This window comes from Psammomys obesus, unplaced genomic scaffold (genome assembly GCF_907164565.1).
Source record: "Psammomys obesus unplaced genomic scaffold, mPsaObe1.curated_primary_1811, whole genome shotgun sequence".
NCBI classification, from domain to species: domain Eukaryota; kingdom Metazoa; phylum Chordata; class Mammalia; order Rodentia; family Muridae; genus Psammomys; species Psammomys obesus.
Window position 1 is genome coordinate 719,597 of NW_026596149.1, and position 6,709 is coordinate 726,305.

The following is a 6,709-nucleotide window of genomic DNA, read 5'->3' on the forward strand; positions in this document are numbered from 1 at the left end:
AAGAAGAAGAAGAAGAAGAAGAAGAAGAAGAAGAAGAAGAAGAAGAACACTGACCATAAATGAGTTTAGATTTTTACAGTCATGATATGAGAAGCAGAGTCCCCACATTGAAAAGTGTTCAGCCAGGCTTAAGGACTGAGGCACTGCAGCAGTGGAGTATTAGCTGATACTAAATTATTATAGTTTATCACTTGTCCTTGAATAGACACTGGATTCTATGTGGAATTTAATTTGGAGAAATGCTAGTTATAGTTGGCCATACACACAGACCACTTGGGCTCGGGCATTGTTGCTGCTGGAGGGTCAGTTATTCAGTCTACAATCTCGTGACCTGAGTTCCGGGTGAGACCAATGCCTGCAGTCCCATCTAGAAACTCTAGGAGAGTTTCAAGCAGCAAGTTTGTGCGAGATAGTTTCATGTCGACTTAATGCAAGCTGAAATCATCTGAGAAGAGGGAACCTCAGTGAAGAAAAGGTCCCCATAAGATGGGGCTAAATGTAAACCTGTGGGAGCATTTTCTTAATTAGTGATTAATACGGGAGGGCCTAGACCATTGTAGGTGAGGCCACCACTGGGATGTGGTCCTGGGTTTTATAAGAAACATGCTAAGTCCCAGGTAGCTGCCAAAGGTGGTAGAGGAGCAAGTTCTAGTGCTGGATGGGCTGGGTGGGCCACCTGGAAGCCATTTCAGCCAAATGGGTACTATTTGGCCAAAAGGTGGTGGTTGTATGCTGGGAGGGCATCAACATTTCTAGAGATTTTTACAGAAACAAGTTAAAGTATTTGGCTTTTCTCTGGAAACAGATGAACACCAAGTCCTCCTGAGGCCCTACCACTTCCAGCCCCAAGCCTCCTTTTTTTTTTTTTTTTACTCATTTTTATTTATTTATTTATTTGTTTGTTTATTTGTTTGTTTGTTTGTTTGTTTATTTATACTTACTTACTTACTTACTTACTTATTCATTTATTTATTTACTTTGGTGTACCATAAGAGGCATGTTAACCTACAAGACCAAGAGAGGCCAGGCTGCCCTGGAATGCCTCAAGGTGGTGGATGGGATTCCTCCACCCCATGACAAGAGAAAGTGAATGGTGGTCTCTGCTACCCTCAAGGTTGTATGGCTGAAGCCTACCAGAAAGTTTGCTTACCTGGAGCATCTGGCTCATCAGGTGGAAGTACCATGCAGTGACAGCCACTCTGAAAGATAAACAGAAGGAAAAGGCCAACATCCACAAGATCAGAAGAAGCAACTGTTAAGGCTACTGAAATTGGATGAAAAGAACGTGGAGAAGAAAATCAGAAAGTTCACGGAGGTCCTCAAGGCAGATGAATGGACTCCTGGTGCAAGGCCAATAAAGATTGTGCCAAGAAAGAAAGAAAGAAAGAAAGAAAGAAAGAAAGAAAGAAAGAAAGAAAGAAAGAAAGAAAGAAAGAAAGAAAGAAGGAAGGAAGGAAGGAAGGAAGGAAGGAAGGAAGGAAGGAAGGAAGGAAGGAAGGAAGGAAGGAAGGAAGGAAGGCTGAGCAAGCCATGGAGAACAAGCCAGTAAGCAGCACCCCTCTGTAACTCCTGACTCCGGGATCTAGTTCTTGTCCTGACTCTCTTCAGTGATGGACTATGATGTGGAAGCGTAAGCCAAATAAATCCTTTCTTCCCCATCTTTCTTTGGTTATTGTGTTTTATGACATCAATAGTAACTCTAATTAAGACAAAGGTGTTCCAGCAATTTATCTGCCAAAAACAAAAAGAAAAAAGAAACAAACAAGCATCTCTGCTTTTCATGGGTTAGAAAAGATTTACTAAGTTATTCCCCATGGCAAATAGCTGCTGCTTAGATCACAAACAGGTTGGATGCCAGTGTGTTCCTAAGAGCATAGCACATGGCATATGGTTGGTACTCAATAGAATGCTCACATCAATCAATATGAAGATCAACCTCTGGCATCATGATATAAGGTGTTCTGCAGAGCTGCAGTCGGTGAAATTTGAGAGAAGCAGTTGCTAAAACAACCATTAAAAGCATAAACATGTGCAACACATGATGACATACCTATTCGAGAAAAATTAATTAAAATTCAGTACTAAAAAGGAAAGTGTGGTCTGTGAGCCAAGAGTACTCCCTTCTCTACACTGACCCATTCAAGGAGGCAGAAGCTCCATTCCAGACTGAAAGACTCAGAGCAGAGCCCTGCTGTCACCTGAGTCTCAGCCAGAAGGCTATTTCCCAGAGCAGGCATGCATTCCTCTTCTACCAGTGCATGTGGCTGCCATGGCTGAGCATAGTGGAAAGGAGTGGCCTCATTTCAACCCTGAGTTACAGCTGATAGCCTTACCGTTGGTGCTGTAACACTGAAAGGGAGCAAGCCCCCATCACTCCTAACCCAAATGGCCAGCTGGTTCCATGCTGGAGGAAGCAAGCCAAGGAAACCTGAAGATACTGCCCTGCCTCAACCCAAGACTCAACCCCTAAAGGAGTCATATCACTCAGACCAAAAGGGGAGAAAAAATAAAAAAGGCTACTCAGACCTGGCTCAGAGATTCTGCCTGGCAGAAAAAGGGAGACTGGAAAACAGATAGCTCCTAATCCTTTTCCAAGAGGACAGACTTCGTTTCTAGCAGAATGGAGAGATGCTCAAGAGGCCGGGAGCTGCCCAAACAGAGGAGATTATAATGGGGCAGCTGACAGGAGATGTGTGATTTGGTGAGGGCTCTGTGAAAGCAGAGTAGCTTTCAAGAGACAGCAAGAAGAGGGATGCATGGTGCGACAGCTCTAGGATCAGAGCGCTTTCCAACAGTGACCTAAGAAACTGCCTCCTGAAGGAAAGCATAGAACTACGCTTGTCTGTAGGGAAGTTTAAGCTTTTGGGGCATTGTGAAGATAGAGTAGCATAGTCAGTGCCAATTATAAACTAAAAGATGGTATGGTCAGCTCAGGAGTGAACCATGTTGGCAACCATCTGCTCCTTTCAGGGTGACTATGGGCATCCCAAAACTGCCTGTCCCTAAGGAGCAATGCCAGGAGCTTAGCAAAGGCATAGGGGTCATTAAAATAATCCAGGAAACCACTAACCAAATAAGTATTGCCAACCACAAGCCCTGGGAAGGAGGTCCAGTGCCTAGAGTTTACTAAAACATGTTTGCTTCCCAACAAAAAAATTACAAGACCTATACATAAACAGGTAGGTGTGCCAGGCAACAGGCAGACAATATAAACCTCCCGTGGGGGCAGAAATTGATAAAATTAACAGAAAAAAACTCACTGAATCTGTCAAAGTAAATCAGCTGTGACAAAACAGGAAAACCAGGTATAGTGGCAAAAGATTGTAGTCCCAGCACTTGAGAGGCTGAGGCAGCAGGATTGCAAGTTTGAGGCCAGACTGGGCTACATCATGAGTTCCAAGCCAGCACCAAGGCAATGTAGCAGAACCCTGTCCCAAAAAGACTAAAAAGGTCTCATCCTTCGGTAGTGAGATGGCCCATCAGATGCTTGCTGCTAAGGCTGAAAACCCAAGTTTAATCCCTGGAATTTGCGTCATGGAAAGAGACCTGAGAGTTGTCTTCACACCTCCATATGTATGCAGTAACACAAGAGTACACACATAAACAGAGAGAGAAATGAAAATAAGTTTAAAAGAAGCAAAGAAGGTATAAACAGTGCATCAATTTTACTGATAGGCAGAAATAAATTAGTATGCAATGGTAATAAAAATATGCAAATGTGGAAAGAGTGAATGAAATACTTCCAGCAGCAGGTACCAGGGTAGGAGTAAACACAGAGGCCTGCTAGCCACGCCTTAAACATGTAAATTTTAAGTCGAACAAATAAACTATTTAAAAACTATAGTATGTCTTCTTACTTAGAAATGAAATTTTGATCCTCAATATTTGATATTCATCACAGTGGTAGAGTCCTTGCCAATATACACCAGAGTTAAATATCCAGCACTGAAAAAAAGAGGAATAAAAAGTGTAAGTGTACGCAGATAACAACTTTCATAACCAAGATATTATTGTGAATCACTAACTCAAGCTCTCTTCTAGCCATCAGCCTTCCTGCTGGAGTTCTGTCTGTCTCAGCTGCAGGACAGAGAGACCTGTGTAGGCCTGGGAGGTAGGACCCAGCATGTCACTGGACCCTCAGAGAGATGGTGTGATTGGAACAAGCCTCTAACATATGTGGAAGTGCCAGAATCCTCAGAGTCTGCTGACACTCCATGGTGGTCTTCCCTCGGAGTTTTGGGTTCTGTCGTTCCGGATTGAAGTCTAAGAATTTGCAACATTAATGTGGTGATATTAAAGAAACCACTAGTGTGTTTGCAGAAAATGAGCCACCACAATGAAGCATTGCTCTCTGAAAAAGGTTTTCTACTGACGGCTAGCACAGGCAAGGTCTTCTGAAGCGCAGCACCCAAGACAGAGCCTTCCTGCCCACTCTGCTATACCAGGAGCGGAACACAAGCCAGGCAGCCTGGGAGACATGGTTGGTGTCCTCTGTACAGCCAATGCTGTCCTTCATTAACCCTGTCCTCCCATCATCCAATGAGCAGAATCACAGTTTTCAACAACAGATTAGCAACTACACTTCAAGCAAGGCCAAGTGCCAGCAGGCACGAGGATGCTCTGGTAACTTCCATCACCAGTCATGCAAGACAGCAGTGGGGTCATCCAAGGCTGCAGGGAGAACAGGACTTGTTTTGTTCCCATTGAGAAATGTTGAGTTCATTTGTGTGAAAACAGAATCTTCGACAGCATCATTTATTAACACCACATGTAAGTGCTGGAGTGCTGGGCGCTGCCCTGGGCTAAGAGGAGGTCAGGTTACCTTCTTCATCAAACATTGAAAGGTAACCTGGGGCTTAAGGCAAAGACAAGCTTTTTTTCCCTACCCAGGCTTAAGGGGTGTCAAAAGACTAAGATAGGACCAGAAATACAAATTAAAAACCCTTTGATGGTGGTTTTGGGAGGACATTCTGAACTTTAACTGACTTTTACTTATCAATGTGTTGTTATTTCAAAATCTACTACAGTTTTATTTTACATAAAGCATACCAATACAGTGGTTATTTGGCTGTATTCCAAGAATAATAGTAGCCCACACATCTTTCCACAAGGACTAAAACCCCCCAAGTCTTAAATGAGATGCAAATCACCAAGTGAGAATCAGTGGGCCCACCCCACCCTGCAGTTCTATCTCAACTCCTCTTTCCCATCTCTTTTTCTTCAGTGCTCAGCATCAGCCAGAGCAGGAGCCAGCACCCGAGGAAGTGACCTCCTCAATGCCTCTCAAGCAGAGCTCTCCAGGACCTCAGTGCCCATCTCTGCAGGGCCTCAGGAGGAGGCACTGATGTGTTGAGAAATAAGGAGATAATGCCTGTGCATTATTTGGACTCTTGAAATGCAACTCCTCAGCCGGCTTTTTTTTTAAGAGCATCCTTTAATTTCCTTTTCTCCAGCATGTGGTTTGCAAGCCTGTAAATAGCTCTCCTTTAAACAAGTACTGAGAGCTCGACCTCATAAAAAAGGAAAAACGGTTTCTGGGATGAAGTACAAACTCCCTTCACACAGCTCACAGCCTTCTGTGCCCACTGCAACATCAACTGAGCTACAGGGCGGAGCTCAAATTCATGACTCCATTGTTGAGATTTTGGTGAGGTAGGAGTGTTTGTCCCCACACAATGCAGCTACAAAGTTCTAGAAGGTGGCCTGTTCTCAGGGCACACTGAGACGCTGGGATAGCCTGGTCGGAACAGCAGTAGAGCGTTTACTGGACAGCTGAACTAGGAATTCCTAGAGGAAGATCGTTCTTGCTTTCTGGATGGCACTTTCTTGAAATCATGAGCTAAACATGATGGTGGCAGCTAACTGAGAGGTTTTTCCTTCAGTGGCTTCTTTGAGAAGCAGCTGCTTTGCCTCGAACAGAAACTGCAGTTACCTGTTAGTGATTGAATCTTTTAAGGAGAGAGATATGAAAATCTGCACTAGTGTTTCCAGTTGTTTGCTTTAGATAGGAAGGAGGGAGTTAGAAGGGAATATTCAGGAAGGAAGTGGTCAGACAGGAAGAAAGAAAGAAAGTTGGATGGAAGTAGCAAGTAGGGAGGAAAGAAGTGAGAAGAAGGTGGGTGGGAGGGAGGCAGACAGAAAGGAGAGAAATAGGTACTCCATCTATCCAAGTTACCTCAACCTAGCTATAGACTTGTCAAGCACATGAAGAAATGAACAAAAGATTTAGACAATACATACAAAATATGGTGTGGCTATCTGAGGCTAAACTGTGAGAAAAGAATCTCACAGAGACTTTGGACATAGCCCCGAGGTTGGTTTGTTGGTGGTGCCTATAATCTCTTCAAGCTTTTACTGTTTTCCTAATGTTTTTAAATTTGTAAAAAAAAAAGAAAAGAAAAGAAATTGTAAAGTGTGTGTGCATGTGTGTGTGAGTGAGCATGTGTGTGACACTGTGCATGGCTGTGTGTGTGTGTGAGAAAGAGAGAGAGTGTGTATTCCCCAATAGCTTATGTGAACATTGTCAACTCCATGGCTGGTTTGTTCTGTGCTTGGCCATATTAGCAACACACATTGCCCATGACCTAAAACCAATCTGGATGTAACTAGTTGCAAAAGCCTAGTAAAAAATATGTAACACACACATACACACAGAGACACAGACACACACACACACACACACACACACACACACACACACACACACACA

General features: G+C 43.6%; 1 pseudogene; it reads left to right on the forward strand.

The window, feature by feature from the left end:
- LOC129666572 (60S ribosomal protein L13a-like) overlaps positions 1-6,709 on the forward strand; it is a 19,118-nt pseudogene that overhangs the window by 12,185 nt on the left and 224 nt on the right.